The following is a 27,608-nucleotide window of genomic DNA, read 5'->3' on the forward strand; positions in this document are numbered from 1 at the left end:
TGGTTATTGTTGATGACTTTAGCCGCTGGACATGGGTAAAATTCCTAAAGTACAAGAGTGAGTCTCACTCTGTATTCACTAGCTTCTAATCCAAAGTGCAAAACGAATTTGACTCTAAAATCATCAGAGTCAGAAGTGATCATGGTGGAGAATATGAGAATAAATTTTTTGAGGAACTATTTGATTCTAATGGAATATCCCATGATTTCTCCTGTCCTAGAACTCCACAACAAAATGGAGTTGTAGAAAGGAAGAATAGGACACTTCAAGAGATGGCCAAAACCATGACCAATGAAACAAATATGGCTAAGCACTTTTGGGTTGAAGCAGTAAATACAACGTGTTATATTTAGAATAGAATCTCTATAAGACCTATTTTGGAAAAGACTCCCTATGAACTGTGCAAGGGAAGAAAACCCAACATTTCTTATTTCCATCCTTTTGGATGCTCTTGCTTTATTCTGAATACTAAAGAACATCTGAATAAGTTTGATTCAAAAGCACAAAAAGGTATTATGTTAGGATACTCAGAACTCTCTAAAGGCTACAGAGTATACAACACGAAAACCAAAATTGTGGAAGAATCAATCCATGTTAGATTTGATGATAAGCTTGACCCTGAAAAGTCAAATCTAGTTGAGAAACTTGCAGATTTGGAGATTACTCTTGCAGGTTCTGACGAAAAGACTAAAGCATTAGAAGTATCTGAAAGACACAAGCCAGATGAATCTGAAGCCTCAACCATCCAGAAGAAATCAAGAAGTCACCCCAACATCTCTGAAGATTTGATTTTGGGAAACAAGGATGAACCTGTCAGAACTAGGTCAACACTCAAAGTATCTAAAGAAACTCCTCTAGGATTAGTATCTCTAATCGAACCTACTTCTTGTGATGAGGCACTTCAAGACAACGACTGGGTACTAGCTATGAAAGAAGAGCTAGATCAATTCTCAAAGAATGACGTCTGGGATCTTGTTCCAAAGCCTAAAGAAACTCATATTATTGGAGCCGGATGGGTGTTCAGAAACAAACTGAACGAAAAGGGAGAAGTAGTCAGAAACAAAGCACGACTGGTGGCACAAGGGTACAGTCAACAAGAAGGCATTGACTACAACGAAACCTTTGCCCCAGTCGCCAGGTTAGAATCTATTCGCCTACTTGTTTCATTTGCTGTAAATCATTTTATCAAACTATATCAAATGGATGTCAAGAGTGCATTTATTAATGATTATATATCAGAAGAAGTTTATGTCAATCAACCTCCAGGTTTTGAAAACTCTAAATGTCCAGAACACGTTTTTAAACTTAAGAAATCACTATACGGTTTAAAACAAGCTCCTAGAGCTTGGTATGAAAGACTAAGTAACTTCCTTCTTGAACGTGACTTTATTAGAGGAAAGGTTGACTCTACACTCTTCTGTAAAAACATTAGAAATGATCTCATGATATGCCAGATATATGTTGATGACATTATTTTTGGTTCAGCTAATCCTTTTGTATGTCAAGAATTTTCTGAGCTAATGCAGGCAGAATTTGAAATGAGCTTAATGCAAGAACTAAAGTTCTTTCTAGGGATTCAAACCAATCAAGCTTTAGAAGCTACCTACGTTTATCAAAGTAAATACATAAAAGACATTTTGAATAAATTCGAAATGGTTGAATGCAAACCTGCTAAGACACCTATGCATCCAACATGCATTTTGGAAAAAGAAGAAATTATCCAGAAGGTTTGTCAGAAGCTCTATCGTGGTATGATAGGCTCTCTTCTCTATCTGACTGTTTAGTGTATGTCTCTGTGCCAGATTCCAATCAGATCCTAGAGAATCTCATTTAACAACTATTAAAAGAATCCTCAAGTATCTGAAAGGAACCCCTAACCTGGGCCTGATGTATGAGAAAACATCAGAGTATAGACTTTCTGGTTATTGTGATGCAGATTATGCAGGGGACAAAATGGAACATAAAAGTACATCTGGGAACTGTCAGTTCTTAGGAAATAATCTTATATCTTGGGCCAGCAAAAGGCAATCAACCATAGCTCTGTCCACTGCAGAACCAGAATATATATCAGCATCACTATGCACTACTCAGATGCTCTGGATGAAAAATCAACTTGAAGACCTTCTGATTTTTGAGAGTAACGTTCCTATTTTCTATGATAATACTGCTGCCATCTGTTTAAGTAAGAATCCTATTTTACATTCTAGAGCTAAGCACATAGAAATAAAACATTATTTCATTAGAGACTATGTTCAGAAAGGGGTAATCACTTTAAAATTTATTGATACAGATCATCAATGGGCTGAAATTTTTACCAAACCCCTCGCTGAATATAAATTCTCTTTTATCTTGAAAAATTTAAACATTCAAAATTGTTTAGAATGAAATGTGCCTCTGAAATAGAAAAATAAGACTCTGAAGTAAACATCAGGAAACTATATCTGACTCTGATGCTACTACCAATTAGAAGCTATCTGAATCAGAAATCCTCAGGATCCAACCCTTTGGTATTCCTGAAGATCAGATAAAGTAACATGTGGTATATCTTACGCCTGACCTTGGAACTTCTAGACAGATGTCTAGTAGAAATCACACGACAGACTCTTGAAATCTCCTCGAGCAGTATGCTGATTTGGGGATTAGACCTCCATCATGGGTTGTAATCATTCTCCTCCAAACGTGCTTGCTTGGTTAACATGCTGCATTTAATGTCCTAATAGTTAAAATCCCTCACTACTATCGCTTTACATGCATCCTAATGTGTATAAATTCATTTCACATACCACACTTGCACATTTTACACTCACGACCACACTAAACCCTCTCTCTCTCATTTCTTCATCATCCTCAAGAAATCTGCAGTTTTCATCAAGTTCTTCATTCAGCACCCTTCATCTTCAACGATGTTCTTCATGGATTCTCAGCAATAATCAGTTTACAACTTCTCCCAACAAATGAATTCAACGGAGCAAACACCCATTTCAAGTCAACAAACTACAGAAACCACCGGCGTCGTCTACACCCGAATCTACAGGGAACCCCATATCCTCGATCGTGAGCCTCACATCCACCTAGCAACACCATTTGAAAAACTGGAAGTACTATGTGAGTCGCTAGTGGACTTTGAAAACATGAAGAAGAATGGCGTAGACCTAACTGAAGAGTTGAGAATGCAAGGGTGGGAAACCTATTTTCAATGTCTCTATGACCCTGTATATACAAATCTGGTGAAGGAGTTCTAGCATTTCCCAGACTTAGATGATCACTACATTGTCTCCTACGTTCTGGGAGTCAAGATAGTCATCACTGAGAAATCCATTGCCTCTCTTCTGAACATGGAGAAGACAGGAGGAAGACACATCTACAACATAAACCTTAGGGAAAAATACTTGTCCCAGGAAATCAACCTTTCCATCTTCCAACAGAGTGCTGAAGGCAAGCATTCCAAGAACAATGAGCTATATCAGAACCTTCGTGTCTGGTTAAAGATCATCTTAGGAACCATTCATCATCGCCCTGCATCAAACTCTTTTGACTACATCAACACATATTAGAAGTGTATCTTGTACTGCATTCACAAGGGTCTGAAACTTTGTCTGCCTGCACTTCTCTTCAAGTACCTCAGAGACTCAGTCAAAGACACCAGAAACAACATGAAGACCAGGAACTACATCCTTCTGAGGAGACTCATATCAGATGTGTTGATTGAGAGTGGCTTAGTGGATCACTTGATTCAGCTCAGACTCATGAAAGATGTCACTATTGACACTGGAAGACCGCTGAATGCTCGGAATCTGAAGAGCATGGGAATCATTGATCAAGTCAGAGCCAAACCAACACTTGATACCTCCTTGGAAGCACTCAGGGATCAAAGGGAGATTCCCAACAGGCTCTACCTGTTCTCCAAGATTAACCCTCTAGAGGTAGTAACTTCCTATCTACAGGACCTTGCCAATCAAGGGGTGGAAATCTCTAACTTCACAGTGGACTGGCTACCTGAGCATCCACCAAACTTCATGAAGAGGATGTGGGAGCCCTCTAAGAAGCCCAAGAAGGCTAACAAAGCAAGGGTGGGAGAATCATCTAGGTCAAGACCTCCAGTCCCTTTGGCTGGTTCTCCAAGTAAGTCTGTACCTCTCTCTCGCTCTGTTAAAATAAAACCTCTTGCTTCTTCTCTTCCCCAAACTACCCCAATATACACCACCTCTAAAACTCCTCCCTCAACCAGCAGAACCTCTAACCTACCCTCACTTAAATTCAACCTTGCTACCACCACACTACCGTTTCAGAAGCAGAAATGCTGAATGAAACTACTTCACCATCATCATCACCATCTCCATAATCCCCACCATACTACATACTCTGCTCCGATAATGGACCATCTGACCCCCAATCCCTCACTCTAGCTCAGCTACAAGCCCGTGCTCTCGCCTCTCAACAGCCATCACACTCTGAACCTGAACCAGAAGTCACTTCCCCACCTTCTGAACATCCAAATCCAACTACATCTGAACAACCTCAAACACCACCTCCTGCACAACAATCAAATCCACCTCCTGAACAAGCAATCAACTCTGAACCACAACCAACCCACTCACCATCTGAACCAACCCACTCACCATCTGAACCAACCCACTCACCATCTGAACCACACCCCGAACCTGAACAAACAACACAATCACTCTCTGTCATTCCCACACCCACAACTTCCGTTTCCTCCATAACTCCCACACTAAATCTCAATGCCCCAAACTCACCTTCTCCATCCTCCCCAGCATCTGACACTGAACTAGAGACTACCCTCCCTACCCTAGAAGAAGCAATACAGGTTTTTGCAGAGTCTTCAGTGGAGAAGATCAAGTCTCTGACAATCAACTCTGGCATCACTGATGATCCCTCTGCAGTAAGGGTCCACTAGAACAGAGTGATCAGTTGGATGGCCTCTGAAGCCTTCAAACTGAAAGGCCTCTTTGAACAAGTCCGCAACAATTTAATCAGAGACGCTGGTATCAGACTCCAAGAGCGTTTGGCCAGAGAGGTTGAGGAACGAGCTAGGAAGGAAGCTGAAGAGAAAGCATTCCAAGAAGAAGAACAGTGGATCAGAGAAGCTGAAGAGAAGGTTGCTGCTGATGCTACTGCTATTGCGGCTGCTGCTGAGGCTGAGGCAAAAGTTAAAGCCGAAGCTGAAGAAGCGGCTCGTATTGCTGCAGAAGAAGCTGCCAAGGCCAAACCTGATGTATTGACTCAGGGGGAGCACTCCAACTCTGGGTTCATCCCTCTGGTCTTGAAGACTCTGGAGGAACTACAGAAAGAACAACAAGTGGTTCGGGCTAGGTTGGATCAACATGATTCTGTCAACAACAACATTCAGAACATGTTGTCTCAGCTACTCCAAAGGATGCCTCCTCCCCCAAACCCTTAGGCACCTAGGATATTTGCTTGTTGCCTTTTCTGATTTGTTGTTTCTTTTTGATATCTGACTTCTGTGCTGCTTATTTGTAATTGCTCTCGTTATTTATTTCAACCTTTTTTTTGCTATGTCTTTTGATTCTGACAAAAAGGGGGAGAATAAAACAGCTCCGATGGAAACATAAATAAATCTTCTCAAAGCACTGCAAACATTATTAAAAATTTATTACTAAATCAATGACTAAAGATATGCAGGAAAGTAGCTAAAGCACTAAACCAAGGAAGGTCCGGTAAGAACTTCTGATCTATCTAAGGATCTAACTCAGGGGGGGGGGGTCCTCTTCCCTATCTGATCTGAGAAATTATATACTGTTTCACCTCTACTATGTATTATTTTATCATCATCAAAAAGGGGGAGATTGTAGGAACAAAGTTGGTTCTACAATGTATCTCTAAGATTTTGATGATAACAAAGGATGAAACAAAAATGGTACTCTAACAAAAAATTTCTTAAGTGTGCAGGACTCTGATCAAACAATCAGATAGATAAAAACATCAGATACAGAATTCAACTATCAGATGCTGCTCATAGGAAATGCGTCCAGAAGGTTCTGACTCTGATCAACACAGGTACCAGCAAAACAGAAATAAGTCAGCAACTCTGGCAAAGAAGACTGAATCCAGACACTGAATCTGAAGAAGTCAAGATCATAGAGAAACTCTGATGTGGTCTGATAAAAACAACCTCTGAAGTTAAACTCTGACTAACAAGACTCTGATACAAATTCACCAGTTCAGAACGCGTAACCATGAAGAAATATGGTTTTGGAAAGAAAGTATTTCTAGAAGGAAATTATGACGCGCACAAAACTGTTTTAGAAAGAAACAAGGAGAGTAATGACAATAAATAGTCTTCAATGACCAAGATCCTGTCATTACTCCAACGGTTCTTCTCAACGCCTATATAAAGGACTGAATACTTCACAAGAGAACACACCTGAGACACACAAGAATACAACAACTCTTATTCATCCTTTCTTTTGTTTTCACGAGCTGCTGCTCTTACGTGAAAAACTGTTGTTCCTATAACTCTGTAATATTTTCTTTTTGTTAGAAGCACATTGCATTACAAATCATATTATTGCTAAGATATTTCCTCAAGTGACTCTGTGCAGTCTGAATACTTGAGAGGGCAAAGGGATTATTCTCTTAGACGGTTGTTTGTGTAATCTTTCAGATTAGTTGATTAAGTCCTTTTTGAAGGCGAAATCACCTTGGCGGGGTGGACTTTCAAGCGAACCAGTATAAAATTCTGTGTCACAATTTTATTCTGTGTGTGTCTAAATTCTGTAAAAGTTTTTATTTTCCAAAACAATTCAAACCCCCTTTCTTGTTTTTCTCTACCTTCATATATCTCACATTTATTCTTTGCTTCCACTTGCGTGAGTTATGGCATTGTAGTTCTGTGGTTCTATCTCAGTATTCTCGCAGGGAAATAATGAGATCTCATTATCCACATTTTTAACCATTTCCTTGTGGTATAGGATCTTAAGGGGTTTTAGAAATCTCTTGTTTTCCTCATTACATGGCTTAGGAATCAAGACATATGTATTTGGGCCTTATTTCTTGAGGGATGGTGACCTTGCTTCGATCAACCTTTGCACTTTGATCCTAAAACTCTTGCATTCTTCGATAGAGTGTCCCACTGCTCCAGTATGGTATTCACACTTGACCTTTGGATGGTCCTCTTCAAATACTAGGGTCTTTTTGTCGATTAATTGTCTTACTTTAGCTTCCAGTGACATGCAAGTATCCAAGCAATGCCCTACTATCCCTTCATGGTACTCGCATGTGCATTTGGGTTGTACCATAATGGGTATGGTGCTGGAAACGGCTCGATAGATCGAGGAGTTACCTATAAATTTTGATTTAGATCCGGGTAGAGCTTAATGTATGTCATAGGGGTCAAAGTGAGTTTTGTTCCTCCTGCTCTGATTTTGGTTTTGACTCCAATTTTGACTCCGGTGATTTTGGGGGGGGAATAGACAAGGTTGATGATATGGATGCCATGGAAGCAAGGACTGAGGATGATGTCTAGGAGAAAGGACATTAACTAGAAAATGAATGGTCGCTACATGGGACTGTCATTGACTTAGAGTAACATCGGATGGATGCAAAGAGGAAACTATTTCTGCTATAGCAATTAGTGTGGGGTTGCCCTCTCATCTTAATAAAGCTTGTAGGGTTTCCATGGCCAAACCCATGTATCTTTTCAACTGATCGACCTCCTCTCTCAATAAGTTCTGACCCCACTGAAGCTCTTCCATAGTCTTTTGAGACATGTTTCATGTTCTAAGCGCTTGTGGGGTAATCAACTTATTGGTTATGGACAAAGGCATGAATAATTTTTTGGAAAACAAATATGAATGCATGCGGATGAATGTAGATGCATAAATTTTTGTTTTTGATATGCTAAAGTGTAGTGCCATGTTATGCATATTTTCGGTTTGTGAGCAGTATGGTTTCACACGGTCTTGGTATAGATTCCTCATGACAAAACAATTTTAACTACTTTGTACATAGAGATTAAGGTGGCTCTAGGGTTTGAGTTACCCTAACAAGACAATTACATCCGGTAGGCCAACACTACATAAACATTGATTGTTAGGTTCTAAAAGGTTCTTAGAGTCATGGGACCAACATGAAAATGTTGCCGCCATAGGCAAATTACTTGCCGAAAAACAATATCCGCAAGAGGATCAACTCCAACAGGATGACACTACACAATCATCATATTATCTTATGTTTCTTCTCAATACTCTGGTGTAGAGCCTATCTCACAATGTGATTCAAGCAACCAGAATGTCCACCACAGTACATGAGAACAAATAACATATAAGTAATAATAACACAATAAAAGACAAATAAAAGAAGATAGAAGAAAGAAAATAAACAAAGCTAACATTCATCAGATATCAAACTAAGCTAGGCTTGACTCTCTAGCTGAAGCAATCCCCAGCAGAGTTGCCAACTATCGCGGCGCGAAAAATGACCACGAGCGTTCGCACGCTCGAGACAATAACAAATCTGCCACTGAACTTTACTTATTCCAAAAGAAAAGGGAAAATATCAATAAAACTCTTAAAAGAAAATTAAAATAATCTTCGCAACCAAATTCGGGTTCGAGAGTCGATTATGCGAGGGGAAGGTATTAACATCTCTCACATTCGTTGTACTCAACATGAACTATTTAGTTAGATTTGCAAATAGGATACTAGATTTGGTTTTTGTTTTCTTCTAGTTAAAAGAAAAAAACGAAAGGTCGCAAAATATTGTGAGTCTTACTCCTACGTATCCTCAGGTGCAATGAGGAATTCAAAGCTACATAGTTCTTGGTAAGACAAAGATTTTTTTGAATTTTTTATTATAGTTATTAACGAGACACTGAATCTCGCTCCTACGTATCCCTAGGTGCGATGGGGAACTCAAGGCTACGTAGTTCTGGGTAGAAAATGTTTGTGGGTTGGTCAATTTTAGTGAAAGGTGCTTAGTCGCATTCAAGAGGAAAACATTGCTTGCTACCCCAAACATGAATAAGTGAACATTGGCGTCACGTCAGAATGGACAACATAACTTGTAAACTCACAAAGTTATGTTCTCGTCGCATTTGAGCGGAAAGTGTTCTTACTTCTTACGCATCGTAGGAGTGAAACTTTGTTTGCATCCGTCTTGGAATGGACGAAGCATCTTTTGTTTGTGAAAAGGTTTTGACATCGTGCTAAGGCGGAAAAGAGGTTTGATTGGTTGATTTTATTTTAGGTGGATGACGAATACTCGAATGGGGGTTTCAGTATGCCCATCATCCAAATTCTCGGGGACTAAGAGGGACAAGTACGTACAACTAATCCTTTTTCGGCCATGTTATTTAGGAAATTTGTGAGGCGAATTAGGTCAATTATCTTTAACAGAAGACGAGTATTCACGCCGGAGACTAATTAAGGCCACTAAACAAATACTCAGGACTAAGGAGGACAATTACGTCCAACTAATCTTTTCGGTCCATGAAAGAATGAACTAGATTTGGTTGTTTAATATGTTTTGAAACAGAAGATGATTACTCGAACAGTAGACTAAGTACGACCATCGTATAAATACTCGGAGACTTGGAAGGACAAGTATGTCCGACTAATCCTTTTTCAATCGATTGTTTACAGCAAAAAAGTTTTCGAAACAATAAAATTTGAAAAGAAGAACTTGATATCAATCAAGTGTTTGATTTGCGTTATTTGGGAAAGAAGGTTTGATTTTGGTTTTGAAAATGGTTTTGAAATTTATTCGAAAAGTGTTTAACCTAATGGTGAAAATAATTGAAGGGCACAAGTTGTAACACAAGATCGCGAGGTCACAAGTTCTATTGTGAGGGTGCAAATTCTAACTCAAGGGCGCGAATTCTAACGCGAGGTGGGAATTCTAACATGAGGGCGCAAATTCTAATATTATGAAAGTTAACGCACAAATTATAACGTGAGCTTGCAACTTCTAACGCAAGGGGGTGACTTAACGCCCCAAATTGTACGTAATGCAAGAAAGTCAAATCGCATAGAACAATCATAACCAATACAGGTACTTCACAAACAAATCGAAAAGTAAATGTGCACGTGTTAAATTAACGCAACATGTGGACGCGAATTGAGTTCCCGTAACATGAAGACGTGCAGAAACAAAGTTACCAACACAAAAGTTAAATCTGATTTGAATGCAATGAAATCAAAATGTTGCATGCTAACACAAATCAAACAACAAGCTGCTAGCGCGAAGGGTCCTAGGAATACCCGCTGATGACATATTGCTTCACTATAAAGCAGATAGGGAAATCCAATGTCTTAAAAGGAGTTACTTAGAGAGGGTAGCCCATGGATTAGATGGCATAAAAAAGTGGGGAGCCTTCGCTGATATTCTGGCTTTGATAGTTTTTGGGATAATCCTTTTTCCCGAAAATGGTCGACTTTGTTGACTCCTCTACTATTAGCGTATTCTGGGCCGTGAAAAATCAAGGGCTGGACCCAGTACCTGCTCTGCTAGTTGACATGTACTACACTTTGAACATCTACCACGACAAGAAAAGGGTATCGTTACGGTGATGCATTCCTTTATTATACAAATGGCTAGCTTCACATCTCTACAAGGACATCCACATGATATAGACCAAGGGCATGCAGAATTGGGCTCAAAAATTGATGACCCTCAGTGAGAGGTCAATCCTTTGGTACCCCAGGGAGGTAAATACCAAGTGTACAATTGTCAGTTGTGAATGTTTTCCTAACGTACCTCTCATTGGTTCCAAGGAATGTATCAACTACGATCCAGGTAATAGCTATGAGACAATTGGGCTACCCGGTATGAGAAAAGCCTGAGAACAACAATGTAAAGGAATTCATCTTGCACCATAGGGGTACCGCGTACCAAGATCTTCTTAGGAGAATCGTTTGTGCATGGGAAAAGGTGCATGTAAAGGAAACTGGTATCAAAAAGGAATAATATTGCGACCAAGGAATCCTATACCCAATGGATTAAGCAAAGGGTTTGGGTAGTTAAACTACCTTTTGACATTGATCCTACTATTGTTCGGACATACCTGGCCCCATTCTAGTATCCATCGAAGAAATTGATCGTCTCAAAGCAACCCTCGTTCGACTGAGCGAGAAAAGAAAAACTTAGAGCACGACCTCTAAGATAGTGCCTATGAGAAGAATTAGTTGAGCTTTAACCTCGAGCAAAGGGAAAATCAAATTTGTAAAAGTAGAGAGGAGTTTGAGTCTGAAAGAAGCAAAAGACAAAAGACATTGGGAGGATTGTTTAGCGCTAGAGTCAACTTCGAGAATCTCAATAAACAACTGAAGGATGCTCGAGCAGAAAGCCAAAGATGGAAAAGAGCATGGGAGATAGCCAACTGGGAACAAGAAAAGATGAATGATACATTAGAGTCTCAAATATTTGCACTTGAAAGCTCACTCGCAGAATCCCAATCCTCTTTTACTAGGGAGCACCAGCTCCGAGTCGAAGTTGAAGAAATGCTACCCCAGGATTGGAGGAGAATCTATAGAGAGATACTGAACCTTGGAGAATGTGTGCGCCTCCAAGACAAAGATCATTAAGTCTTGAGATCCCAAACCTTACATCTGGAAGGAGAAGTCCAGCATATGAGGGAGCTTGCAAATTCCGCCTAAGTCATAGTCCAAGAGCAAAGTAAAAAAGTTGAGGCGTGGATGATCAAGTATTCTAACTTAGCAGAATCCGCGAACAACCTAGTTCGAGACATTCCCATAATGCATATGAGGCTAGCAATATGGCCCACTATTAAAATACCCCCCATGAAGCTTTGGAGTTTATTGAGCTTTGTGATGTTGTTTTGGAGGAGTTTAGGGCACATTTAGATATGGATATGAAGACACCACTCTAGTTTCTTTTTTCTTTTAAGAGTTTTATTTTAGTTTCAAATTTGTTTTTGTATCATCACCTTCATGGATTATTTCCCTTATGAATTTCTATTTTGGAATTATGAATAAAGTTATTTCTACTTTTGCACCAACTGTATGGTCTCTATTCTCTAACTGTTTTCATATCTCTAACATATAACGACAAATATTGAAATTCCCTAAAGTAAAAAAAAAGAATTCTTTAGCATAAATATGCATGCATTCATTCTTATACACATACATACATCAACATGCATAAAAGAAAAGAATATCATTCCTCCTATCTTTCTCAGAATCATTGAACGAGACAACCCGACTCTCCAACCACCATATCAAACTCAAGCTCACGACAAGAAGACCATGGAACAAATCGAGCAGAATCAGGCTTCTCTCAAAGAAGACATAAAATCGGTGAAAGGGAACGTTGAAGGCATGAAATACAAGATGGACCAACTCACACACGCCATTACTAACATGATAGCAAGCGACAATGAGGCCAATAATAGAAGGAATCCTTCCACTTATGTCCATTCACCTATGGATGGTAACCCCCTACAAGGGTTCATCTTAGATATCCAACACACTAAGGCTGACACCACTCAACTGAAGGCGAATGTCCCACCTCCTAAATGGTTTGTTCTTTCTTCGGTCCAGAACGGAGCACCTCGTCTTACATCGATACCTGTTCCACATAACAATTACATAGACTTAAGCCAACAATACGAAGATGAAGATCCAAGGTACATGTCTCAAGAGACTAAGCCAGAGGCTCACCTAGTCACTACCATTGGAGAACCAAGGGCCGACAACAAGTATAAAATACTGAAAGAAAGGCTAAGGGCTATAAAAGGCTTCAGTGTCTTTGGAGTTGATGCTCTAGAAATGTGTTTAGTTCTTGACATAGTCATACCCCTGAAGATCAAAGCACCAGAATTCGAGAGGTATAAAGGTGTCAGTTGTCCTAGGAGACACCTACAGATGTTTGTCAGAAAGATGGTTGCCTATGCGGAAAATGAGAAGCTAATGATGCATTATATTCAAGATAGTTTAAGTGGGGCATCCTTATATTGGTATATGCAGTTGTAAAGAAGTCATGTCAAAACCTGGGAAGACCTTGCTAACGCTTTCCTAAAACAATACAAGTACAATATGGACATGGCTCCTAATCGCGTGCAACTATAAAATCTATCTCAGAAAAAGCAATGAATCCTTCAAGGAATATGCTTAGAGATGGAGGGAACTGGTTTCTCGTGTGCAACTTCTGCTCTTAGAAAGTGAATTGGTCGATATGTTTATGGGTACCCTGCAAGGCCCATATTACAAGATGATGATAGGGACAATATCAACTGGATTTTCTGACCTGGTGATAATTGGAGAAAGAATTGAAAATGGTTTGGAGAGTGGAAAAATCAGGAAACCATCCACCTGTAAAAATAACACCATGAAGTTCTCCAACAATAATAATCATAAGAAGAATGAAACCAATATTGTCACGGCTACCAGGTCCTCTCAGATGCCTTACTACCCATACCCTTATGTGGCGACGATAACTTCATGTCAATATCCACAATAGGCATACTATATGCCTTAATCCCAGCAACCTATAACGCTGCCTCCACAAAATCAGCAACATCATAATGGGTATCCACAAAGGAGTAAGCATTGGCCCAAGAAGGAGTTCGACCCATACCTATGACATATACTCAGATCTTGCCTACTTTAATTCAAAGAGGGTTAGTGGAGATTAAACCCCTCTCGCCTGCACCAACGCCACCTCCTCGTAACTTTGATGCCAACGCTAGATGCGACTACCATGCTGGCTTGTCAGGGCATACTACCCATAAATGTTTGGCTTTCAAATTCAAGGTATAAGATTTGCTCGATCGTAAGATTATCTCTTTCACTGAAGAGAATATGAACGTGAAGAATAATTTGATGTTGGGGCATATGGCCCAACCGTCAATGTTTTTGAAGAGTCAGAAGACAAGATCCTAATCAAGGAGGTAGATCAACTAAAAACTCATGACTAGGATACATGAAAAATTGATTAGTTATGAGTTCTTTGAAAAGTTGCATGCAAACTATAAAGTTTGTCTTGTTAATCTGGACAAATGCGAGAAAATGAAAAGGTGTCTTCAGTAGATGATGGACCAAGGTTTGGTTCAAATTGGATACTCGAAGAAAATGAAGGATATTTTAGCTATAGAATCTCAGGGGAACATACCCATTCAGCTACCATACCAAAATAGAGAAACTCAGACACTGGTTGAGATAACTGTTCTGATATCTTTTCATATTCCAGTTTAAAGACCCGTACAAATACCAGTGCCATAGGTAGGCCCTATTATCTTCCATGGTCATGCACCATTCCCGTTTACAAACACTAAATCAGTACCTTGGAACTGTAACACCACAACGTATGTGGGAGAGAAACCATTAATTCTAGAGCCAATAATTACTAATATAGCAGGTATCAGAGGCATGGATCATAGTGGAAGAGTGTTCACCCTCGAACAACCACCAAAGAAGAGCATCCCCGAGAGATCAAAGGGAAAAGAGGTCGTAAGTTCAGAGGAGGGATCCTCCAAGAAGAATATACCTCAAGAAGAGGCTGAGGAATTGTAAGACCCCAATTTTTTCCCTAAGATCCCTCATGGCATCATAACATTGCATTTGCATTGCCTCAAGGATCATAAGCATCTTGGTTCCCTTTGCCTTTGGGTGGGACCTCTTGTGAGTGGTTTGAGATCACCAAGCATGCTTGAATTGGATATCATTGCTTTTCTTATTTTGTTTACTAACCAAAAGCACAAAAATATGTCACTAACATCTTTTGTTTGTAGCTTAAGCAATCACAAGGTTAAAAGCTTCAAGGAGATCCTTTGTGCAGAGATATGGCCAAGAGAAGATGATAGCAAGCATGGTAATGGTTCCCAAAGCTTTCATCCATCAAATATGTCTCCCTAGCATCTAAATTCATCATTTTGATCAAGGCAAGTCAAAGGGCTTGAAGTTTGTTCCTCAAGGAAACCCTAGTTCATCTAATCATCCACAATGCCTTGCTCTTGAAGCAACCTCAGCCCATGATCAAATACAATCAAGGGAAGTTCTTTAATTCATCATTTCATGCATATTTGAATTTATTTGAGTCCCCTCAATCATCAATTCATAAAGATATGAGTCATGGACTTGAGAAGTTGATCAGTCAATTCATCTAACTATTTTGAAATGCATTGAGACCTAACTTTTTATGTGTTGGTCAAATGGAGATGATCCCAAAAGCAAACATGTTCTTAAGGACAATATGAACAACTTTCATGTTCATCAAAAATTGATTTGAAGCTTGGAAGATCATCTCCCATTCCAAGACATTATAGGTCATTTTGACTGAAACCCTAATTTTGGGTCAACTTCCCAAGGACATAACTCATTCATTTTTTATGATTTTGAGGTGGTATCAAATGCATTTGAAATATTAAGATGTCTACTTAAAATGTTATGTTGAACAAAATTTCAAAATCTCAAAAGAAATACATGTGATAATGCAAAACATTATAGGTCACTTTGGACCAAATGCATTAAAAGGCAAAAAAAGGTCCAACTTCAAGTGCCCATAACTCTTTCATCAAAAATCCAAATGATGTCAAATTTAAGTCCATCTTTATTGTCTTGAAAAGATCTACAACGTTTATGTTGGAGGTTTTTCCATTTGAGGCTTGAATCATCAAACATAGGGGCTTGAACATTGGCCAAATTTAGAAACTTTGCCTTTACATGTTTTGAACCTTGCACTTTAAACTCAAAATTCACCAATTTCCACACTTCAAATGGATTTTTGCCCAACATAATAATTGTTCCTCACATGAAAACCTTTCCAACCATTACTCACATGCTCATGTTTGGATTTGGCAAATGGCATTTTCGAAGAGGGGAAGTTTTTGGTTCAATTATGCATAACACATCAAAACTCCATGCACAAGCCAATTCACTCCAAGCTGCGCGTCCAAATCATCTCACATTCATTTCAGATTGCATTTGGCATTGAGTTTGGGCTTGTTGCATGATCATGCAAGCCCATGCAATGGATATCCAATTCCATGCACACGGATTGAATCACACTTACCTTGTCATTCCCTCTATAAATAAGAGCTCTATTCCATTCAAATTGGATCCTTGAATCAACCTGAATTGCTGCAGAAATCAAAACCGAGCCACACCTAAAGGAACTATTCCAATTTTCTTCAATTTCTCAGATCTGAAATTCAACTAAATAAGGTTGAATTTCTAGATCTAAAGTTCCTAGACCTCTCTCTCATAGTTCATTGATCTTCTGTTTGGCCAAAGGAAGCAAGGAAGCAAGCTCAAATTTCCAGAATTCAAAGGTGATCATCAACTGGTTTTCTCTTCGAAACTCATTGCTCTTTGATCTATTTGCCTGGCCAATGTTTTTTCTGAAGTCCTCACTTGAGAGGCAAGCTAGTGGTAGCTTCAATTTTGTGTTTTATTGAACTGCATTTTTCATACCTGAATCTTCCAGCTCAGATTTCTTACTCTATAGGAATTTTGAGAATGATTCAAGGTTATAGGGGTGATGTACATCACCCCAGCTTCATTTTGATGTATGGATCGTGGATTTTGGTTGAGGTTTTTAAACCTGCAACTCTGGCCGGAGCTGGTGTGCTCGCCGGAGAAGACGGTGGCGCTGGCCACCGTCCATTTGCCAGAACAAATCCAGACCGTTTGATCATGTTTCCAGATTGAATCGTGTCCTTTGGATCTTATGACTTTCAATAATGCTGGATGTTTCTCAGTTGACTCATGCCTTACATGCGCGTGCATCTCACATCCGTCTGATCAGCCACGTCAATTAATGAGGCTTGATCAGACGCTTGTGGTTTTTTTCTGATTTTTGTAATTTCCATTTAATTTCTTTTATTTCCATTAATTTCAAAAATTCATATCTTCTTCATTTTAAATCCGAAATTATGGGACCAATTGCATTCTTCTCCAAATAAATTCTAGTTTCTAATTTTGATTTTTAATATTTTTTATTTCATCATTTGATATTTTTTTGTGAATTTTCTCTTTTCTGGTTATTTTTAATTCATTTTAAATAGTTCTTGATATTCAAAAAATACAAAACTATTTTCCTAACCTATTTGGATGATGATGAATCTATGAAAAATATTCTCATCAATTTTTTAATTGATTTGAGATTTATTTGAGATTTTAATTCAATTAGGTTATTTTTATTCAGTTTTAATTGATTAAAAATAGTTTCTGACTTTTAAAAATGCTGAAATTTTTTGTCAAACTTTGTTTGACCTTATTGAACTTAGGATAAATCACTTGGACCTTTCAAGGTTGATTTGAAGTGATTTTGAAGTTTGATCTTTCTTTTTTTTTTTAAATTCAAGTTTATTTCAATATTAAAAATGCCAAAATATTTTGCTTATTGTTTAATCTCCAATCTTCACCTCATTTCTGATCTCTCATTGTTTGACTTTGACTTTCAATGTCATTTGGTCAATACACATGGATTGGTACATTTTATTTCACCTTATGCACTTTATTCTTTCCATTTCTTTTTCTATTATTCATCTCTTTCTTCTTCTTCTTCTTCTTTTTCTTTTTGATCAATGAGTTGAAGGTTGATAAGTTAGCATTGATTAGGGAGACTTAACCTTCTTTGATTCAAATCTAATTCATCTTGATCAATTCATCTTGATCAATTGATCAAGTGAATGGCTTTGCATTAAAGATATACTATTGTGCTTGTGTTTTGTTCTGATTGTTGTGGACCAAATGCAAAAATGGACAAATGGACTTAGTTTCTAGGACATTCCCTATGCAAAATTGGAGTAAAAGGACCTTAATGATGAAGATGGATTAAAAGGACCAAGCCTCTAACTCACTCTTGTCCATTCTTGATTTACTTCATGAAACTTTTGATGTGTGTGCTTTTGTGCTAGGGATTCCACCTTGATTCAAATTTGGGGAACCATTGCTATGAGCTTCTAAGAGAAAGAATCACAAGATGCCTTGAAGAGCCTTCCAAGAGTTCATTTGATTGATGATTGCTTGAGTTTATGTTATGTGATTGCTTATTCCAAAGGATGGGAGCTACTTGGATCATCAATATAATCTCAAGAGAGGAACTCCATTGTGGTTTTATTTCTTTATCCCTCACCTCTTGCATGCTTAGGACTTTAGCCCTTCTTCTTCTTCTCTCCACTCTAACCCAAGCCAAAACTTTTTGTGCAAACACTTAACATTTGTTTTCAACATTAGAAACCTAAGCCTTATGCTTTTGATTTTCAAACTTTCTTTTTTTCTTAATACTCATTTTGAATTGAATCTTTAAGTCCACTTTGACCATTTTGTATATACTTCTAATTGGTAAATATAACTCATTCAAATGTTTTTCTGTGGTTCCAATGGCCACTTCCTTAATTAAAAATTTTCATAACCTTTAGCTATTAGGTTTGAGTTATCCTTGTGGTAGATGTAATACTCACCTATATCCTTAGCGATGGACAATGAGTCTTCCATGCTTATTATAGGGTTAACCCCTCACTAGCATGTTGAAGCTATCCTCACATGGTGGATTTGTGGTTTTAGGTTGAGTTTTCTCCTCTGGATAACAAAAGACCTTAAGGCTTTTGGACCAATCAATTCACCAACTTTTTTTGAGATTTTTACCCCGAACTACGAGGTTTTGATCCTAATCTTTTTTAAGATGGTACGTAGGCAATGGGTTCATCCATCCAAACACAAAATATAAATAACTTGTATATTCTCTTCTCATCTCTTCAATCATGTTTGCACAAACAAATTTTCACAAAAACAACAACCTTACAACAAATATGAAAGGGGCTCCCTAGGAGTACCTAGGATGTTTTGGGTGCCTAACACCTTCTCATTGCATAACCAACCCCCTTACCCAAATCTCTGATTCTCTTTTACTAGTTTTTGATTCGATAAAACTTTTAGGTTTTTGTTCGCTTTCTAAACATTCCTTTGGATAAATAGAAGTTCGGTGGCGACTCGACTTGTATGATTTACCTTGGATTTAGTCAATATCTCTAATGGTAACGAATACCCCGCTACAGAAAAGTGGCGACTCTGCTGGGGAATTTTGCCTAGTGGGTTTTGCCTACTTTTCAAAATTGTTGTATTGTATTGTATTGTTTTGTGACATATTTTTTGTGCAATTTGGGATTACTGTATTGTATGTAATGATTGAATTGCTTGATATTAATTCCTTGTATGCTTGGTGATATTTGTGAGATGAGTTCTATACCCGGGCTCGAGTGTACTTAGGATAGGAGAATGGCATAGTCTTGTTGACTTGTGTGGAGTTATTCCTTAGCAAGTTGACTTGCAAGTCCATTCACTTGGTAGAGGTCATGTTGGGATCAATAATGTCACACAAGTAGTTGTGGTTAGACATTACTCTTTCCAATATAGACCTTAGAAGCCAAGGACCTTAGTTTACCAAGCCCATCTTGGCCTATTTCTTAGGATGTAGTGCGAAAGTCGTTCAAGTGTAAGATTTGAAACGATTGTTACGCGATACTACACTCATAAGAGTCTCTCTTGAGAATATTTTTGGAATACGAGTAGTCGTTTCTCCGATAATATCCGAAAGATGGGATGATGACTATGGGAACCTCTTGTAGAACATGTTTGGCAGGTTTAAACCCTAGTACACTCCCTTTGGGTGGTTCTTAACCGAGACTCCATGCTCGTGACTCGCAACAAACCCTTGATTCGTGGTTGATCCGTTCATATATCCTTAATATCAATGGAACTTGGGTGTTGATAAGGTGTAAACCATAATCCACCAAAATGGATGATTGATATTAAGGATAATATGATCCATCCCATGACCTTTGTTTGGTGTGCTTTGCTTGATCCTTGAGTGTGATTGTTGCATTCATGCATTCATGCACCCATTTGCATCCATATCATCAATAATAAGAAAATTTTCAAGGAACTTAAGAGGTCTATTTGCAAATTTTAAGACATGGAAAGACAAAGAAGGAATACAAAGAAGTACAGTTTCAGACAACCAGATTTGAAAGAGTTAAGGAATTTGACATCTTATGTACTAGATCCCTTGGGTTTTAAGGCTCGTTTTGGGAAGCTTCTTCCTCTTCTGACTACTCAAGTGGATGAAGGATTGATGAGTGTATTGGTGCAGTTTTATGACCCCTTGTACCGTTGCTTCACTTTTCCGGATTTTCAGCTTTTGCCTACACTTGAGGAGTATGCCTATCTTTTGGGTATACCTATTTTAGACCAGTTGCCGTTCAGTGGTTTGGAGAGTATTCCTACTTCTCAAGAGATAGCAGACATGTTGCACATAGACGAATCTCTGGTTGGTGCTCATATAACTACAAAAGGTGGAATTCAAGGTCTCCCTTCTGAGTTCCTCATTGCTCAAGCTACTGTGTATGGGAAGGCCATGAGTGAGGACGCCTTTGAGGCCATATTTGTACTTCTCATCTATGGGTTAGTGTTGTTCCCCAATATCGATAAGTTTGTGGATGTGAACGCTATTAGGATTTTCTCTACTCTTAATCCCGTTCCGACTCTGTTGGGTGACGCTTATTTTTCTTTGCATATGAGGAATGCAAAAGGTGGTGGTGCCATTGTATGCTGTTTGTCTCTGTTGTATAAGTGGTTTATTTCTCACTTACCACAGACGGTCGCCTTCAAGGAGAACAAGGGATGTCTACGGTGGTCCACGAGACTTATGTCTCTCACTAATGACGATATCTCTTGGTATAACCGTGTGTATGATGGTGTGCAGATTATCGACTCTTGTGGTGAATTCTCTAATGTACCTCTTCTTGGTACATGTGGTGGGATTAACTACAACCCTGTTTTAGCACGTCGTCAGCTTGGGTTCCCCCTAAAGGATAAACCTAATAACATTCTGTTAGAGGGTGTGTTCTTTCAGGAGGGTAAAGATCCCCAAAACTTGAAGGGCAGAATGGTCCGTGCTTGGCGCAAGATTCATAGGAAAGGTAGGAAAGAGTTGGGACCTAAGAATTGTGTTGCTATGGAACCTTACACTACTTGGGTTTGGAAAAGGAAGTACGATCGACTCGCCAAGGAGAAGGCAGATATGGAGGCAGCCTACGAGAGGGAGGTGAAGAGACTTCGTGCATCCTATCTTCCTGTGTCCCGAGCTTTAGATGATTGTTTCTAGGGATCCATAGGATGATTATTTTCCTTTTCTCTTGTATATGGTTACTAATGTTGTACTTCTTTGGTGTAAAATATTTCCCAGATATTATGTTTCCATATAAAGGTGTTTAATATTTCCAAAATTTGCAAATAGAACTCTAAAGTTCCTTTGAAATAAAAAGCAAATCATATGCACAAGCATTGCATGCATCATGTGCATAAGCAGGTTTTGTTCCCGGCTTCTTGTCCTGTGGTCTAACTCTGTGTTCTTCATTTATTTCAAAGACAAGCTGACTCACCGATACTACACCAGAGCCAACATTTCAAGACTGATGGATCATTTGGAACAAGAGAACCGCGAGCTGAAAGAGGAAGTGGCCAGATTAAATGCCTTGATGGAGTCCTTCATGGCTGCCCAAAGGCAGTCTTCTCCGACACCTTCAACTCCTCCCCAGAGGACAATCATCTCTGAGATTGTCTCCTCGACTGTGCCTGCAGCCAGTGCACACTTTGCTCCAACGGCCATGCCAGCCGGATTCCCGTGGGAGATGCCTCCCAATTTTATGCCCGAGGGTCCTACTCCCACCTTTGCTTCTATGCCGACATCTAGCCCGGTCCTTTCTATTCCTCCTCCTATCGTGCATACTCTACCCAGAGTAGACGACACCATCTATCATTCTGAGCCATCTGAGGGCCTAGATGTCTATGAGAAGATGGATGCTATGAACGATCAATTTCTTGAGCTTCGCAAGGAATTGAAAACTCTCAGAGGAAAGGATCTTTTCGGCAAGTCTGCTGCCGAACTCTGCTTGGTTCCTAATGTGAAGATCCCTGTGAAATTCAAGGTCTCTGACTTTGAAAAATACAAGGAAATTCTTGCCCTCTCAACCACCTGGTCATGTATGCCAGGAAGATGTCGACTCAGACCGACAATGACCAATTGCTCATCCACTACTTTCAGGACAGTTTGTCCGGTGCTGCTCTGCGTTGGTACATGGGTTTAGACAGTGCGAACATCCGATCCTTCAACGATCTTGGCGAGGCCTTCGTCAAGCAATACAAGTACAATGTGGATATGGCTCCCGATAGGGATAAATTGAGAGCCATGTCCCAGAAGGACAAGGAAACATTCAAAGAATACGCCCAGAGGTGGCGAGAGGTAGCCGCACAGATCGTGCCCCCGCTAGAAGAGAAAGAGATGACTAAGATCTTTTTGAAGACCTTGAGTTCTTTTTATTATGAGCGGATGATTGCTAGCACTCCTTCTGACTTCACCGAGATGGTGAATATGGGGATGCGTCTAGAAGAAGGGGTTAGGGAAGGGCGTCTAACAAGAGAAGAAGGCTCTTCTGCCAAACGTTATGGGGCGTTTGCGAAGAAGAAAGATGGAGAGGCACATGCTGTGACCTCCCATATGAAACCAAGAAGGCCCTCTATGAGGAGGAAGACCGTGCGTCCCGCCGGTAACCAGCACCAGGTGGCTCATATAGCACCTGTCTTCAGAGATAATCAACAATACCAGCAACATAACAACAATCAGCAACCACATCTGCAATATCAACAACAACAACATCGTCCGCAACAGCAGGCCTACAAGCCTCGAAACAGTAATCAAACCAGCACAAGTTACGAGAGGAAAACGGTCACCTTCGATCCTATTCTGATGACGTATGCAGAGTTATATCCCTATTTGATAGAGAGGAAGTTGATTACTCCGCGAGACCCACCGGCTATACCTACTAACCCCCAGTGGTGGTATAAGCCCGAATTACACTGTGTTTACCATTCTGGTGCTCTCGGCCACGACGTGGAGAATTGTTACCCTTTGAAGACCAAGGTTCAAGACCTTGTGAGGTGTGGCATTCTGTGTTTCGAGGATGTAGGTCCTAACGTGAAGAAGAACCCATTGCACGAGCATGGGAAGTCTGTCAACATGGTCCAGGGCTTCCCTGGCAAGTACAAAGTCAAATACGTCAGTCATATTCGACAATCTCTGGTCGAGATGCATCGTTTGCTATGTGATTATAGTCATTATGAGCATGACCACGATAGATGTCGAGTCTGTTCTGTTAATCAAAGAGGTTGTCGCCAGGTGCGCAAAGATGTTCAAGAAATGCTGGATGAAGGAGTTATTGAGATCCTTCAAAACAGAAATGTTGACGAAGATGCTGATGAGGTCAACGCAATTTCTCCAGTATTCCGGATCCCCGAGCCTGTTATCATCAAGTATGATGGTAGCAAGCAGAAGGTTTCTCCCGCATTAATCATTAAGCCAGCCGGCCCTGTACCATACTCTTCTGAGAAGGCAGTCCCCTATCGCTACAATGCTGTAGCAGTGGAAAATGGGAAAGAGGGTGTAAGAACAAAAATAGTTCTACAATAGATTCCATGATTTTGATGATAACAAAGGATGAAACCAAAAATGGCACCCTAACGAAAAGTTTCTAAGTGTGCAGGGTTCTAAAGGAAGAAGAAACAAATCTGATGATGTCATCAGATGCAAAACAAGATCAGATGCAAAATCTCAAGTATCAGAAGCATCTAAAGAGAAATCTCATTCAAGAAGCTCTAACTCTGGACAAAACTGCAAAGTATCAGAAGCATCTGAACATGAAGTAAAGTCTAGAAGCTCTGACTCTGAACAAATGTCTTCTGTAAACTCTGAAGTTATCAGCGCTTTCTGAACATTCAAGAAATAACATCAGAAGCAAATTTCTCCAGATACTCAAAGACTCTAATCAGAATTGTTAATCATGATGAAGTAACGTTTAAGCCAAGTTAAAGTTCTGCAAATGGATTTCCTCAATTAGAAAGAGACGTTAATCTCCACTTCCAAGAGAAAAGATACTAATTGTGGTAAGTAGTCACTTCTAAGTGAAAAAGTCTACTGCAGAAGCTATTAATGGAATGGCGTAATTACATCTCAATATCCAATAGATTCAACGCTAATTCAACGCTACTTCAACTATACTTCAACTCCTATAAATAGAGAAGAAATCTCATTCAGTAAATACGAAGAAATCACTAGCCAAAACTATACTGAAATCATATCACGCTCAAGAAAAACATCTTTGTTCTTCAAAGATTTTCACTAAGCTTTTGCTTATCAAGTGAAAAATTTGTTCTTAAGTTTGTAATATTTGCTTTCTTAGAAGCACTCTAGATTACACATCTTGTATCTATTTTTATTTGATTTCCTCAAGTGACTCTTTGTAGTCTGTAGACTTGAGAGGACTAAGAGATTTTCTTTTCTCTTAGGGGTTGTTTGTAATCTTTCAAGATTAGTGGATTAAGTCCTTGTTGAAGGCGAAATCACCTTGGCCGGGTGGACTGGAGTAGCTTTGTGTTATAAGCGAACCAGTATAAAATCATTGTGTGATTTCATTTTGCAAAAGCGCTTATTTTTCAAACAATTCAAACCCCCCCTTTCTTGTTTTTCTCACCTTCAATTGGTATCAGAGCTCCGGCTCTGTTATTGATTTTCAAATCAAACACTTAACCGTGTAGAGAGATCCAGTGCGAGAAAAACAAATGGCCCACTCAAATGAGAAAGATTCTTACAATGCCAAGCCTCCTGTTTTTGATGGAGAAAAGTTTGATTACTGGAAAGATAGAATCGAAAGTTTCTTTCTGGGTTATGATGCTGACCTCTGGGACATTGTCACAGATGGATACAAACCTCCAACCTTAAATGGAGCTGAAGTTCCCAGAAGCAAAATGTCAGAAGATCAGAAACGTGAGTTCAAAAATCATCACAAGGCCAGAACAATACTTCTAAATGCTATATCATACAACGAATACGAAAAGATCACCAACAGAGAGACGGCTAAAGATATACTTGACTCTCTGAAGATGACCCATGAAGGAAACTCCCAAGTCAAGGAGACGAAGGCTCTGGCGTTGATCCAGAAGTATGAAGCCTTCAAGATGGAAGATGACGAAGCTATAGAAGCTATGTTTTCCAGATTCCAAACTCTTATTGCAGGTCTTAAAGTGCTAGACAAGGGATATACGACTGCAGATCATGTTAAGAAGATTGTCAGAAGTCTGCCAAAGAAATGGAGACCAATGGTTACTGCTCTGAAGCTATCAAAGGATCTGAACAACATCAGCCTTGAAGAACTTGTTAGCTCTCTCAGAAGTCATGAGATAGAACTAGAGGAGGATGAGCCTCAGAAAAGGAACAAGTCAGTGGCGCTGAAGTCCAGACCTGAAAGACGGAAGTCAGACAGAACCAAGGCTCTTCAAGCAGAAACTGCAGACACTGATGACTCTGAACCTGAAGACTCTGATGATGAAGAAGAGCTGTCTCTACTAACCAGAAGAGTTAAGCAACTCTGGAAAAGAAGGAACAACAACAACTTCAGAAGATCAAGACCCAGAGGGGATAGATCAGAGTCAACTTCAAAAGGTAAACCTAATAAAGATATTACTTGTTTTGAATGTAAAGAAACAGGTCATTATAGAAATGAATGCCCCAAGCTGAAGAAAGATAACTCTAAGAAAGAAAGCTTCAAGAAAAATGCCTTCAGAACAAAGAAGGGATTAATGGCCACCTGGGACGATAGTGAATCAGGATCATCAGAATCTGACTCTGATGAACAAGCCAACGTAGCATTTATGGCTACCACATCCAGCAGCTCAGATGAAGAATCTGAAGAGGTATTTTCTGAACTTTCTAGATCTGACTTAGAATCATGTTTATCAGAAACTCTTACCTCTCTTCAGAAATTAAAACAAAAAGTTAAAAGCATTAAAGGCCTTCTTAAAGCAAAATCTGAAGAATGTAGTAAACTTGAGACAACAATTCTAGCACATGAAGATACAATCAAATCTTTAACGTTAGAAAGAGATGGAGCTAAAACAAAAGGCTTAAAATTAGAAGAAGTGTTGTCTCAAGCACCACAAACTTCAAATGAAATTATTTATAAATATGAAGAAGCCTTTCAACAATTTCTGAAGAATGGGATAAATAGGAGTATTATGGCATCCATGATTTATGGAGTAGGTCAGAATAATAAAAGGGGAATTGGGTATGATTCTGATTCTGATAAAACTTCTACCAGTAACCAAATTAAATCACCTTTTTCATACCACTATACACACACACAAGAACACAAATTTAAAAATGCTAGAAGACCCAAAGTTGTAAGAAACTCTGGGAAAACTAATCTGAAAGGACCCAAGAGATTCTGGGTACCGAAAGATAAGATTATCTATGTTGCAGATATCCTATGCAGCAAAGTTCAGACACCAGTCATGGTACCTGGACTCTGGATGCTCGCGACATATGACGGGAAGAAAGTCTATGTTCCAAAGCCTGGAACTTAAAGACGCTGGCTTTGTAGGCTTCGGAGGAGATCAGAAAGGAAGGATCAGAGGCTCCGGAACTATTGGTAATGGTACTCTTCCCTCTATATCTGATGTTCTTTATGTAGAAGGATTAATGCATAACTTGTTATCCATAAGTCAATTAAGTGATAACGGTTATGATGTAATCTTTAATCAAAAAACGTGTAAAGCCATTAATCAGAACGATGGCTCTGTCCTTTTCACAGGCAAGAGGAAAAACAACATTTATAAAATAAATCTTTCTGATTTAAAAGATCAAAATGTTAAATGTTTAATGTCAGTTCACGAAGAGCAATGGGTATGGCATAGACGCTTAGGCCACATTAGCATGAGGAAACTTTCTCAGCTAACTAAACTTGAGTTAGTCAGAGGCCTACCTAAACTGAAGTTTTCTTCAGATGCTCTGTGTGAAGCTTGTCAGAAAGGAAAGTTTTCAAAAACATCTTTTAAAAAGAAAAATGTTGTTTCTACCTCCAAGCCTCTGGAGCTTCTTCACATTGACTTATTTGGTCCTGTGAAAACAGCATCAGTCAATGGAAAGAAGTATGGACTAGTAATCGTTGATGATTACAGCCGCTGGACATGGGTAAAATTCCTAAAGCACAAGAGTGAGTCTCACTCTGTATTCACCAGTTTCTGTTCTAAAGTGCAAAAAGAATTTGACTCTAAAATTATTAGAGTCAGAAGTGATCATGCTGGAGAATTTGAAAATAAAGATTTTGAAGAATTATTTGATTCTAATGGAATATCCCATGATTTCTCCTGCCCTAGAACTCCACAACAAAATGGAGTTGTAGAGAGGAAGAATAGGACACTCCAAGAAATGGCCAGAACCATGATCAATGAAACAAATGTAGCAAAGCACTTTTGGGCAGAAGCTGTAAATACAGCGTGTTACATTCAGAATAGAATCTCTATTAGACCTATTCTGGAAAAGACTCCCTATGAACTGTGTAAGGGAAGAAAACCCAACATTTCATATTTTCATCCTTTTGGATGCATTTGCTTTATATTAAATACTAAAGAACATCTGAACAAGTTTGATTCCAAAGCACAGAAAGGTATTATGTTAGGATACTCAGAACGCTCTAAAGGCTACAGAGTATACAACACAGAAACCAAAATTGTGGAGGAATCAATTCATGTTAGATTTGATGATAAGCTTGACCCTGA

This window comes from Lathyrus oleraceus, chromosome 4, assembly GCF_024323335.1.
Source record: "Lathyrus oleraceus cultivar Zhongwan6 chromosome 4, CAAS_Psat_ZW6_1.0, whole genome shotgun sequence".
NCBI classification, from domain to species: Eukaryota; Viridiplantae; Streptophyta; class Magnoliopsida; order Fabales; family Fabaceae; genus Lathyrus; species Lathyrus oleraceus.